The following is a 14,759-nucleotide window of genomic DNA, read 5'->3' on the forward strand; positions in this document are numbered from 1 at the left end:
CTCTCTAAAGGAAATTTGGAAACATTTTGCAGTATGCAAGTCTGACATGATAATTTGGAATAATTTTTATGCTTTCAAATTTAAAAATATTTGAAGTATTTCTGAGTTTTTCTCTAGTTTTCTGCTTCAGTGTTCAAATAATAGTTTTGAACTCACCCAGACAAAATGAATGCTTGTATCACTATAGTATATCTCCAAACCTTTGATTCTTTGATTCTATGGCAATTTACTGGTTTGCTTAGATGTATGTTTTCAAGCATTAATATAGAGCCTAATTATGTTTTATGAAACCATCATCTGTTACAGCTAACATTGTGCCATAAAATTAAAAATATCTCACTTCTTCCACCCAAGTTCCTCTAAAATTATTTTCCATGCATTTACTGCTATTTTCCCATTGTTTCAATCTACAATAAACATTCAGTGTTGTCATTTATCATCTCTCTTAGCTTTCCCCAGAGTTCAGAACTGGCGTTTTTATAACAACACTAAACCTTGACCATCTTACTTAGCTCAGTGATCAGTAGCAATGGCTGCTTTTGCAGAAAATCCACTGATGTCTTCCTCTTGCAGCTAATCACCTATTGGATCTGAGTATACTTGCTCCTAAATAAATCCTCCAACCTGGAAATTCTCTCCCTCCTATGTGCATCAGCTCAGGGTCTCATCTTTCCTCACCTGGGTTACATTAACTCACTCTTGGTTCTCATCAAATTCTAGACATGTTATACCATATTTTTCTTTAAAAATTGTATTTTCAGTTATTCAAAAGGCAGAGTTATAGAGAGAGAAAGAGGGAGAGGAAGAAGGAGGGAAGGAAGACGAGAGAGAGAATCTTACATCTCATGGTTCCTTCCCAAATGACTGCACCACCAGAGCTGAATCCATCTGAATCCAGGAGTCAGGAACTTCTGAGTCTCCCATGCAGGTGCAGGGGCCCAAGCACTTTGGCTAGCATCTTCTGGGAGCTGGTTTTGAAGGGGAGCAGACAAGACTTAACTCAGTACCCAAATGTGATACTGACACTGCCGACAGTGCCTTTACCTGCTGTATCAAGGTGCCTGCCCCAGTCCTAACATATTTCCAGTTTTATAATTATTTTAATTCTTTTCTATTTCATTACATTTGTTTTTTTTTGCTTATAAATGATGATGGATTATATTACAAATTCTGAAATACATAATGACAAAAAGTATTTTTGAGCCCCAGGGGCTAACAATCTAGTTGTTTCTCTCAGCTTTAGCCTGACAGTGCCTGGACTGGAGCAATTTGATGAGTCAACCCGTGAATGAATAAGAACCCTCTCTCGTGCACTGTTAGTCTGTATGTGTGCACATATGTATGTGTGCATAATACTCTCAAATGCATATACTAAAGTTTTCAAAAGTAAAGTAAATACCAAATTGTACTGAAAATGTGGCTCATTTGTTTGCCATTTTTAGATCGCTTACACCTTTGAATTAGCACATATTTCTTAAAAGATAAAATTATAAAGGTACATTTTATTATGTCACGCTTAGAATCCTTGGGGAAATCACACATTTAAGAAATTACACATCTTTAATTGTAAAGATTCTATTACTTAATTACTTCAAAGTCAGAATTTCAGGGAGAGGGAGAGAAAGAGATCTTCCAACTGCTGATTCCGTCTCCAAATGGCCACAACATCCCCAGATGGGCCAGGCCAATGTTTGAACCAAGATCTCCTTCTGGGTCTCACACATGGGTGAGACCCCAAGCAGTTGAGTTATCATCCACTGTCTCCCCAGGCACATTAGCAAGAAGCTTGATTAGAAGCAGATCAGCAGGAGCAGCCAACTCTCAAACCAGCACTACAGTAAGGGATGCTACATCACAAGTGATGGGCTTAAAACGCTACACCTCAATGCAGCCCCCCAGATGCTTGTTTTATGAATTCCTTTCCTGGCCCTTAAATAATAATCGACAATATTAAAATGGTAAAATGGTACTGGATGAACTAGCCTGAACTTCTAGATGTTTGTCTCTATTTCAACATATCCTGTGACATTCCGTATAACTTACTTTCTTACACTAAAGTGTAAGAAAGTGTAAACCTGGACGTCTTTGCCTGTAAAGCAGGTTGAGGGATGGAAGTGCTAGCTGAAACAATGAGAATAGTGTGCATAAGGACGGAAGGAGAAGCCAAGAGAATCTTAAATGGACTCTTTTTCCAGTCAAGTACTGAAAAGTGGTTTGTCATTTTATGTTTTGAAACATTTGCATATCTAACATGCTACTTTATAAGGGTATTTTGAGAGTTGGAAATTTGGCCTAATACATTAAGGTCCTTGACTCCAAATTTTAGCACCTGGGTTCAATACTTACCTACTAGTATTGACCCAAGTAACTGAGGTCCTGCCACCGATGTGGGAGACCTGGGTTGGATTCTCCGCTCCGCATTTCATCCACAGCCCAATGCTGTCTGTGCCTGGCATTTGGAGCATGAAGCAGAAGGGTGGTGATGATGCTATCCGCTTCTTTCTGTCTCACTCTCTGCCTACCAAATAATTGAATAAAAAGTTTTGAATTTGGATTTACAACAATAAATGTAAGAATAAATGATTATTTGGCATCAGATACACAAATATTTCAGCCTCTTTATCATTTTAACTTGTAAATAGAACTCTCTCTTCAGAGAGTTTGAAAAAATATTGTAAATAATACTTGTCTGGAGAGATTTTCTGTATTTAAAAAATTCACTAGTACCTAGAAATTATTGTCATCAGTATAATAATATAGTCTCAGAAGCTTTTCAATTTTGCACTTAAGACCTAACCTAGCTTTAGACAGCCTTTATGTTTACTTCGATTCCTTTAGTCCTTATTGGATAATTTTCATTTTATATAAGAAATGTTTATTATAATAGTCAAAAATAGTTGATTGATCATAGACCATTTATTGTTTTATGTGATAGAACACTCACACAGACCCCACACCATTGTGTATATTATATATATATATGTGTGTGTGTGTATTAATGATGCTTTTATACTGACATATATTTGTGAAATAAGCATATATAATGATAAACATCGTTAGAAAGAGGTACGTGTAGGTATATATTGAAGTAGATGTCTACCATATTATATATGTTAGGTAACATTGTTTTTGGTATCATTAAGACTAAAATCTGAACATTAGCGAACTAGCTTCAGTGACCACACTATGACATGACACTTCTATTAATATTGCAAGCACCCAGAGCATCACTGATTCCAAAGAATGTTTGTGATGAGAAAGAAAAATGGAAAAGTATAGGTACAGAGCAATTGGATTTCAGAAATCAATCATTTTGTTATGACTATACATGTTAAGTCTACATAAAAGAACTTACAATTAAATATGAACCATTAAGTTCCAGTGACTTTCCACAGTGCAGTGTATTTTAAACCAACAATCTTCCTATTACTCTTATTGTTGTTCAAAGAATTTACTCAGTGATGAAAAGAGGAGTGAGTTAAAGTTGTTTTTGAAAATGTGGTTATGTGACAAATATGTAGTAAGAATGAAGTATGTGTATATAAAAGAGAGAATTCAAAACATTTGCAGTCTCATCTTGCCTTACGTTTATTTCCATAGTTGATAAATAAATAGAGCATATTATCTTGCTAAAGAAATATCTAATGAAATGCCTCTATTTGGAAATATCTAAGAAGAAGTTGAGATGTAAATTCCTGTTATTATAAAAGATGTACCCTTCTGTGAGTCAGTCATGTGGTTTTCAGAATCTTTCTTTATAGCTAAAACAAAAAATACTGGAGAGATATAATTCTCCAAGTTATTTTTAGTCAGCAACTGGTCATATTACTATGTGTCCCTTAACCCTCAAACTTTTAATTATTTAACTCAGTATTTCTCCAACAGAACAAGGGTATCTCTGTTTTGCTACGACAAGGAAGACCAGCTGGAGATCAATTTCAGATGATTTTCCTGAAAATAAATTTCAAATTTGTTAAAGGGACCTGTTAGAATGGGAATAGTTTGCACAGATATCTCAGGATCACCTCTGTAGAGAGACAAGGGATAATGCATGTTTAAGGGGTGTTTTGGTGCAATCAATTTGGATAGGTTGCTTTCTTTATAATCTTGAAGGTATTATGAGCCATTATTCCAACAGAACTTTGAAAAGAAGTGCCAAATTTTTTTAGTAATACATTTGACAATCTTAAAACAGCCAAAAGTTTATTCTTAGTCCACGAAGAAATGAGGAAAAGAAATATACATATTTTTTCTAGTTGCTACCAACCAACATTTTTGAAATTATGGAATTTCACAAGTCAAGTAATTATATTACTTTAAGTTGCTTTTCTTGTCATGGCAGAATAACAATTGAGTAGATACAATTTTAGTTCACCAGCTGGCACTGTCATTTGCATGCTGACAGATACCTGTTTTGAATGAATTGACAGACTGCTAAAATGCTATGTTTCAGTTGTTATCTGTTAATTTTGAAAATGGATGTAAAATTCAGCGATAAACAGTGCATTTAAAACACAGAGAATTAAGCTTACAAAAAAGGATATATGGTAATTAATCCTTTGTGTAACCTGTGTTAGATAAAACTCATCTCTCAAGGATGAGGTTCTTTTCTTTGATTTGAATTTAGAAAACAAAGAAAATGTGAAACATTGGGCCGGGCGCAGTGGCCTAGCAGCTAAAGTCCTCGCCTTGAACACACCGGGACTCCATATGGGTACCGGTTCTAATCCCAGCAGCCCTGCTTCCCATCCAACTCCCAAAGCCTTGGGACCCTGCACCCACGGGAAAGACCTGGAAGAGCTCTTGGCTCCTGACTTTGGATCGGAGCAGCACCAGCTGTTGCAGTCACTTGGGAAGTGAATCAGTGGATGGAAGATCTTCTCTCTGTCTCTCCTCCTCTCTATATATGTATCTGACTTTGCAATGAAAGCAAATAAATCCTTAAAAAAAAGAAAAAAAGAAAATGTAAACTACTGCAAGAGTTTCCATATGCCACACACTGGGCTTCACTGTTTTTTTTTTTTAAAGATTTATTTATTTTTATTACGAAGTCAGATGTACAGAGAGGAGGACAGAGAGGAAGATCTTCCGTCCAATGATTCACTCCCCAAGTGAGTGCAACAGCTGGTGCTGTGCCAATCCGAAGCCAGGAATCAGGAACCTCTTCCGGGTCTCCCACGTGGGTACAGGGTCCCAAAGGTTTGGACCATCCTCAACTGCTTTCCCAGGCCACAAGCAGGGAGCTGGATGGGAAGTGGAGCTGCCGGGATTAGAACCGGCGCCCATATGGGATCCCGGTGTGTTCAAGGTGAGGACTTTAGCCACTAGGCCACGCCGCCGGGCCCAGGGCTTCACTGTTTTTAACATCTCATATTAGTGTAATATTTTTATAATTAATGAACCACACCCAGATTCCTCTATTTTTTTAATATGAACTTCCTCTATCCCTACTGCTAACACCCTCATCCTTCCCAAATTCTGATCATCAGCATTCTGCAGTCAGATGATTTTCTTGTTAATTTTAATTACTCCAGCTCTCAAATCTGAGAGGAAACATACAGAATGTATATGTTGGTGTCTAGGGTGGCATGTGCCACTGCTGATTGTGTCTCAAATTACAGGATTTCATTTTTTAATATTTCGAAGTACATTAATACCTCAGTGTGTATATACCACATTTTCTTTCTCCATTCATCTGAGGGTGGGTGCTGTCATTGATTCCACATCATGGTTATTGTGAGAATCAGTATTTATTTGAGACAATAAGATTGTCTTCTGGCTGTGTTTCCATTTGTTGAATTGTATGATAATATGACAGCTCCATTTCTAGGTTTTTGAGAACTATAATCCATACTGCTTTCCACATTGGCTCTACTAATTTACATTACCACCCACAGTGCACAAGAGTTCATCATTGTTTACCATATACTGCTTAAGTTCGTAGTGTCCACTGGGTGGTATGTTAGCCTGACCATTACTCTAGACAGTGCAATCAGTTTAGAAAGTATGTTGGCATATAGGAATTCTGATGATTCAGAAATTCTTTAGGATTACTGGACAGCATGAAGAATGGGAGACTTGTGTCAACATTGTTCCTTTCTTCACTTCTAACTGGAAATTCTTTTTTTTGATGCCGCCCAGTATTTTTTCCTTCTATTTTTCCTTTAACCATTACTTCCTGGGAATAGAATTGAGAACCATTTATCTCTGAAGTCCTCCTTTATCCCTTGAAATTAAAATGTCACCACAAATTCTATTACCAACTGGAGAGAAGGAACAATGATCTGCATACTCATCTTAGGTTCTCACTCTGTATTACAGCCCAATAATGCTGAGAGAAGAACCTAGGAATCTATTCCAGTGCTCATTTCATTTAACTGGGATAAGATTTTTATCAAGTGTAATCAATACAAATTGACAGTATTGTCATAATACACTTGAAACACTAGTGTATTTTAAAGATTTATTTATTTTTATTCGAAAAGCAAATTTATAGATAGAAGGAAATAGAGAAAGATATTCCATATGCTGATTCACTCCACAAGCGGCCACAATGGTTAGAGCTGAGCACACCTGAAGCCAGGAGCCAGGGGCTCCTTCCAGTCTCTTACATGGGTACAGGGTCCCAAGGCTTTGAACCATCCCCGACTGCTTTTCCAGGCCATAAGCGGGGAGTTGGAAGGGAAGCAGAGCATTCAGTATATGAACTATACTATTGCCCACATGGGCTCCAGCTGCATGTAAGGATTTAACAACCAGGCTACTGCACTGTCCCAAAAACCTATTTTTTTAAAAGATTTATTTATTTTTTATTACAAAGTCAGATATACAGAGAGGAGGAGGGACGGAAGATCTTCCGTCCAATGATTCACTCCCCAAGTGAGTGCAACAGCTGGTGCTGCGCCAATCCAAAGCCAGGAACCAGGAACCTCTTCCGGGTCTCCCACACAGGTGCAGGGTCCCAAAGCTTTGGGCCGTCCTCGACTGCTTTCCCAGGCCACAAGCAGGGAGCTGGATGGGAAGTGGAGCTGCTGGGATTAGAACCGGTGCCCATATGGGATTCTGGGCGTTCAAGGTGAGGACTTTAGTCACTAAGCCATGCCGCCGGCCCCCCCAAAAAATATTTTAATGGGACATAGTCTTCTCTCACTTACATAGATTAGATCATTTTGATTTTGTGGCACAGATTTCAGATAAAAGCCTCTCTTTTTTTAAAGGTTTATTTTATTTTTATTGCAAAGTCAGGTATACAGAGAGGAGGAGAAACAGAGTAAGATCTTCTCTGATGATTCACTCCCCAAGTGACTGCAATGGCTGGAGCTGAGCCGATTCGAAGCCAGGATCCAGGAACTTCTTTCAGGTCTCACATGCGGGTGCAGGGTCCCAAACCTTTGGGCCGTCCTCGAATGCTTTCCTAGGCCACAGGCAGGGAGCTGAATGGGAAAGGGGGGCTGCTGGGATTAGAACTGGGGTCCATATGGGATCCTGGTGCATTCAAGGTGAGGACTTTAGCCACTAGGCCACCATGCCGGGCCCAAGCCTATCATTTTTGTGTTTTCATCTCTCAAAATAGTGAGCAAATTTCTGTCAGATTAAGTATAGCCCACATGATATTGAAATGCTGACTGTGAGGCATATGAGAGACCATGGCACTGCATTCCTAATGAACTCCCAAGCGGTACCTTTACCTAAGGAGTATGCAGATATGCACAGAAAAATTGCTTTGTTCCAAGCACTTTGCCTTTGAACAAGTACTTAGCTTTGAAAATTAATCTGATGACATCCTAATTCAGAAATACACATGCATGCCTGGCACTATAGCCTAATGGCTAAATCCTCACCTTGCATGTGTGAGGATCTCTTATGGACACGGGTTCATTTCCTGGTGGTTCCACTCTCCATACAACTCCCTGCTTGTGGCCTGGAAAAGCAGAGGAGGACAGTCCAAAGCCTTGGGACCCTAAACCCATATGGGAGACCAGGAACAAGCTCCTTGGGTTCTGGCTTCAGATCAGATCAGCTCTGGCCACTTGCAGCCATTTTGGAAGTGAACCAGCAGATGAAAGATCTTTCTTTTTCTCTCCTTCTCTCTGTTAAAATCTGACTTTTCGGTAAATCTTTCAACAGAAATACACAGCCCAATCAGCATCAGTTTCAGACCAGCATTCACTGAGCATCTGTTTTGTTCCAAATGCCAGCTCAAGTGATTTGAATGTACTCAGTACTTTTATGTGCATCACAAATGCCTGTGATAATTAATTATATTAACCCTATTTACAGAAACAATGCAATGAGGAGAGCTTTTGTATTCTGCTAAAGAGTACGATGCACAGTGGAGAAGCTATAAACCAGGAAAATCTACATGCTTCACCACTGTATTCTACAGTCCTCGAAAGTAGTAAATCTCTATTACAGCAAATGGCCCTTGCTCTGTCACATTTTCTGCCTGAAATGATTCATTTCAAGCCTTTGTCCTTTTGTTTGCTTGAATTCAAATTTCGGCACCTGTCAAGTTTTATTTGATGCCAACAGAGCTGTTTCAAATGTGCCAAACACTTGATGGATCTTGAAAAAGTTTCTGGAAAAATGTATCTTTTAATTACATTTTGCACAGAACTTTTAAGATGCCCTTATATGTCTCCATCATCTTAGAGCACTGTTTTCAATTGCTCCCGGATAGGGTTATCTTCTGTCTTGTTATAAATTAAAAGTCTTGAAGGTAGAACTCACATTTCATTTGTTGCTTCATTGCCAGCAGTCAGTAAAGTTCCATCTCACAAAATTTAGAACAAGTGTCAGGTTATTTCAGGTTGTTTGACATGTCTTCATGAACAGATCTTGCAACAGCTTTAGAAAACTTCTAAATGTAGCTGCTATCTGAAGAATCCCATGTGCTTAGGAAATTCAGAGGAACGCTGAAAACCCATGGAAGTTCACGTGAATCATGGCCTACATTTTCTCTTGTTTCCTTGACACTCCCAAAAGCAGAATAGACTTTTCAGTGTCAGTAAAGAATCCTCAAGCCAAATGCAGTTTTCAGGGATTCTGGGGACTCGGATTCCTTATGACATTACATGTTGTGCAGTTGGATGTTTCCTTGTGAGATGTACTTAATACAAAATTTTTATTAAAGTGCTCATCTGTAGTTAATGTATTTTTAATAAAAAATGTAGCTTTATTAAGTTATACTTCAATATAGTTCCCATGAACTGTAGCTCCTTTCTTTAAAGTAAATAATTTAGTGGTGCTCAGTATTTTCATAGAGTCATGTAACTATGAATATTTTCTAATACTAAAAATATTCCTCATTCTGGCTTTTGTGAATGGAATTATGAAGTATGTGGCTTTTTGTAACTGACTGCTTTCACTTATATTAAGATTTTCAACAGTTATCCATGTATCCATATTATGTAACTTCCTAATATTAAATAACATTCCACTGTATAAAATAGTACATTTTATTTTTCATTCATCAATTGATAGATGGTTGAGTTGCCCCATTTTTGTCTATTTAATGTAGTGAATATTCATTCCAAAGCTAAGTGGTTACACCATTTTGCAAACACAACAATTAACAAGACCTCTTTTCTCTATTAGAATGTAGAGAAATAACTTGTTATTATGTATTTGTGCATCTGTGTGTGGGCGTATATTAATGTTATGTGTATGTATATGTATGTGGGTGAGTGTATATTTAAACATATGTTTATGCACATTGCAGATACATTTTGTGTAGATATATTTAAATATTGTACCCATCTGAAAGAGTGTAAGTTGCTATTTCATAGTGGATTTGGTAGGAATTTTCTAATGGTTAATAAAAATGAACACCTTTCGATTTGTTTTTTGGTCTTCACGTTTATTTTTTGGAAAACAGTCAAATTTTTATGGGCTTGGCACAGTGGCTTGATTGGCTAACGCTTTACGAACACAAGGATCTCATATGAGTGGCTGAAGTCCCAGCTGCTCCGCTTCCCAACAAGCTTCCTGTTTATGGCCTGGGAAAGCAGTGGAGGATGGCCTAGAGCCTTGGACACAGTGCTTCCATGTGGGACACTCAGTAGAAGTTCCTGGCTCCCGATGTGCTCAGCTCTAGCCAGTATGGTCATTTGAAGAGATAACCAGCAGATGGAAATCTTTCTCTCTGTCTCTCTCTTCTATGAATCTGCCTTGTCAATAAAAATAAATAAATCATTTTTTAAAAAGAAAATATTCAATCTTTTATAATTTTTGGTAACTGTCCTTTCTTTGTTTTTTTTTTTTAAATGTGTTCAAAACAGAAAACACTTCAGATTCTGAACTGAAAGATAGGCCCTCCTATGAGCTGCTGTTGCACTCCTTTTGTTGATGTCCTTTGGAGCAGAAATCATTGCCTTTTGTAATGATGGGGTGTAAAACCTCCAGTTTTGTCCTAGTTGAAGAACATTTTGGCTGTTTAAGGTCTGTTTGTATTTTCACATAAACTTTAGAAAGAAGTGATTTCTAAGTACAAGCTAATAGGGATTTTTAAAGGTTTTACATTTAATCTGTAGTGTGGTTTTGAGAATGTTGTCAAATTAACAAGAGTTCTGATCCATAAACATAGTATATTGCTATTGATTTAGTGTCATTATCCTCTGTAAAACTCATATTGAAATTGCTTTCTGTGTTGAGTTATTGAGAGATGGTGTCTTCCACTAGGTGAACATGACTTTAAGTTCATGAGTGGATTAATGAATTTATGCAATTACTAGAGGATTAATGTGTCAGTGATTTAGCCTGAGTGCAGATCTACCATAAAATAAACCCTCTGGTGTGTTCTCTTACCATGTGATGATCTGCACCAGGAAGTGCAACCCTAGGCACAGCCCCTTGACCCTGTACAAGAACTGTAAGCCAAAAATAATCCCCCCTTGTTTATGATGTAATTTATATCTAATCTTTGACATTGTATGATTTGCAACAGAAAACGGATGAAGACAACTTTGTTTGATCAAGATAATACAAGTTTCCATGTACAGATTTTCACTTTTGCATGAGTTCATTTTCCATTAATCTGCTAAAATACCTAAAGCAGAGAATTTTACAAAGAGAAAAGATTTGGTTTGCTTGAGGTTTTGGAAATGCAAGTCCAAGATCAGGTGGTCCCATTAGCTCAGCCTGTGCTGATGATGCGCTTGCTGAAGGAGTCCTGATGTGCCACACGTAGCAATACATAGGCCGTATGTGTGTGACTGCTTGGTCTCCTTAGAATGCCACGAGAATTCAGTCATGGGCTCTATCCTAATGACCTTCAGGTCCATTCAAGTCATCTTCCAATGACTCCACCCCCAAACACCACAAGTGGATTAAGTTTCTACATTTTAATTACTATCAAAATTATTTATTTATTTACTCACTTATTTAGTTAGTTAGTTAATTATATTTGAAAGTCAGATATACAAAGAGGAGAGATAGAGAGGAAGATCTTGTGTCGATTGATTCACTCCCCAAGCACATGCAACAGCGTGAGCTGAGCTGAGCTCATCCGAAGCCAGGAGCCTCTTACAGGTCTATCACGTGAGTGCAGGATTCCAAGGCTTTGAACCATTCTCGACTGCTTTCCCAGGCCACAAGCAGAGAGATGGATAGGAAGTGGGGCTGCCAGGATTAGAACCGGCACCCATATGTGTTCCCAGTGCATTCCAGGGAAGGACTTTAGCCACTAGGCTACTGCGCTGGACCCAAGAACTATTAAAACTTTGAAGAACAAATTTCAAAGCCTGGGAGGACAAATATTGAAAGCATAAAATACGTACAATTTTATTTCTTACATTCTAGTGGTATTATATTTGGATGTGTTTGCTTAATTTCATTGTTGGATTATTCATTGCAGATAAAAACAATTCTGAATTTGACATATAGTCGTGCATCACTTAATTATGGGAATATATTATGAGAAATGCCATAAAGTGATCTTGCTATTGTACAAAGACCATTGAGTGTATTCACACAACTCTACATGATATATCCTGTTACACAGATAGCCTGTTTAGAATATTTTATTGTCACTGGGCTATAAATGTGAAACATATTACTGTACCAAACGATCAACTATAATACTTTGGTAACTATTCATGTATGCAAGCATATTCAAAATAGAAAAGTGCAGAAAGATAAGGCTTAAAAGATAAAAAAATCATTCAGCTGCAGATAGCATTTGCTATAAATAGAGCCTATAGGAATAAAATTTGCTGTGTCAGAAAATGTGTAGTAAGTGGATGTGAAAGCCAAAGACATTAAAACACACTATTTTATACTTTATAAACATTGTACACTTAGGCCAAAGAGATATATTTTAAAAAAAACTTCCTCCAATAACGAATTAACTAGGACGTAATGTTAGTTTGCCATTTTATAAATAATGCGAAGCATAAAGCACAAACATCTATTGTGCAACCAAATTTCCTTCATTTATATCCTTCTTCTATAAGGGTACATCTGTTTTCCATTTTTGATGCTTTGTAATTTTTATTACTTTTTAATCCTCCAACCCTTTTTATGTGGAAACTAAGACCAAACACAAGCATTAGCCCACATCTTCAGAGATCATCCATGACACTGTTTCTCCTTTCTGTCCTGTTCTATTGGAAGGTCTCCAGGGACAACCACCTGCCATCTCCCAAGAGAGCAGTAGTTTCCTATGAAAGATCTCCCAAAGGAGCTGCCTGAGCTAAGGTAATGTTTTTTTTTTAATTATTTATTATTTAACTTCATTAATTACATTGTATTATGTGACACAGTTACATAGATACTTGGGTTCTCCCCACCCCTCCCCAAACTCTCCCACCATGGTGGATTCCTCCACCTTGTTGCATAACCACAGCTCAAGTTCAGTTGAGATTCCCCCATTGCAAGCGTATACCAAACATAGAGTCCAACATCTTATTGTCCAGTCAAGTTCAACGGCTTCTTAGGTATACCCTCTCTGGTGTGAAGACAGAGCCAGCAGAGTATCATCCCAGTCAATTGAAAGCTCCAACATACCATCAACAAAAATTTACATCATTATGGAATTAATTGACATAGTAATGAGTAACCAATATGTTAAAGATAAATGCGAGTTCCCAGCCACTTTCTGTGACCACCTCACCTATACTTCAATTTTAGTTTATACACAACATATAACATTCAAAACATAACATGTTATACATAACATCATATCATCTTAAATTAAGGCAAACATGTGGTATTTAACCTTTTGGGATTGGCTCATTTCCTGAGCTAAGGTAATGTTAATGTTTTGGAAAAACAAGTAAGTGGAAAAGAGATACTCTAAGATATCAAAACTGTAATAAATAGTAAATTTAGTAACTTAATCATTTGTTATCAGGGTGGTTGCACATAATTGGCTACACAATACTTTCATACATCTGTTGGCACAGTAGGTTTGTTTTACACTAAAATCACCACAAACACACTGTGCATTGTGATAGCTGTGACATCAGAGGGCAGTGGGGATTCTTTGGCTCTAAAATGATCTTATAAGGCTGCATCATTCATGCAACAAGTTCTTTGAAATCTGTGACTCATATGATTACACTGATCTTGAAAACATGCAGAAAATATTTGATATTTCTGGTAATATTTCATTAAATGCATGACTTTTTAAAAAGAATCACGACATATTCAGTGACATTTCATTCATTTATGTCAAATCTGGATTTCTTTGATTTCTTAGTTAATTGTAATGGTTAGATCACAGTACTGAGGGGTCATAAAAAACTGAAGGTATTGAGTTAATCATTAGTACTTTTAATAAGAGTGTAGTATATTACCTTGGCTGTATCTTGGGACATTCTATTGGCCTTAAATAATTGAGATCAAGCACACTTATTCATTAAACAATTTCTTTTTAATTTTTAAAATTATTTCATTTATTTTTTTATTCATAAGGTATACCAGACTATATTTCTAATGATGGATTTGTTTAGTATTGGAATCTGAATAATACTGAATTATTGAATGACATGTTTGCATTTTTCTATGTGTTTGTGTTAATTAGTGTTGATTTGATTTAAACATGACTGCAATTCCCTATTCAAGGGTTTGTATTTTCTTTGTGGGAAGTTGGTTTATGTTGATTATTACTTTAATCTCTTGATGTAATTCTATCTAGTGCATATATATCAATACATACATATCAGTACTCACCTGGCAGGGAAGACAGCATGGTCAGGAAGGAAGGTGGTTTTCCCAGGACGAGGCTTATCCATTACACTCCGGGTGTGTTAACCCTTAGGATTTCCTCAAATGTGGCAAACTACCCTGCAGAATTCGTAGTAGTAGGGGACTGAGTTCATGCTCTCCTTTGGACCAAAGTATACATATATATCGTCTTGGGTCACTTTCAGTGACCTATTCATCTAATTGTAGGGATGTGGTTGTGTATAACAATCATTTTTTATTACTTATTATCTCTATTAGTAATGCCCCATTTTAACTCACATAATTAGTATTCAATTTCCTTCTTTTTTTAAAAAAAAAAAACTATTTATTTTAATTGTAAAGTCAGATTTACAGAGAGAAGGAGAGACAGAAAGAAAGATCTTTCACCGCTCATTTACTCCCTAAGTGTCTGTAACGGCTGGAGCTGAGACAATCCCAATCCTGAAACCTGGAGCTTCTTCCGTATCTCCACACTGGTACAGGGTCTCAAGGTTTTGGGCTGTCCTTGACTGCTTTCCCAGGCCCCAAACCAGGAGCTGGAAGGGAAATTTAGCAGCCTAGATATGAACTGG

General features: G+C 37.3%; 1 non-coding gene across 1 annotated transcript; it reads left to right on the plus strand.

Annotated features, from left to right (window-relative positions):
• Positions 1-14,164: 14,164 nt before the first annotated feature.
• LOC118759190 (U1 spliceosomal RNA) lies at positions 14,165-14,332 on the plus strand. Its single transcript, XR_004996035.2, has one exon. It is a non-coding gene; the product is annotated as a U1 spliceosomal RNA (small nuclear RNA).
• Positions 14,333-14,759: the final 427 nt, after the last annotated feature.

This window comes from Ochotona princeps, chromosome 10 (genome assembly GCF_030435755.1).
Source record: "Ochotona princeps isolate mOchPri1 chromosome 10, mOchPri1.hap1, whole genome shotgun sequence".
NCBI lineage: Eukaryota > Metazoa > Chordata > Mammalia > Lagomorpha > Ochotonidae > Ochotona > Ochotona princeps.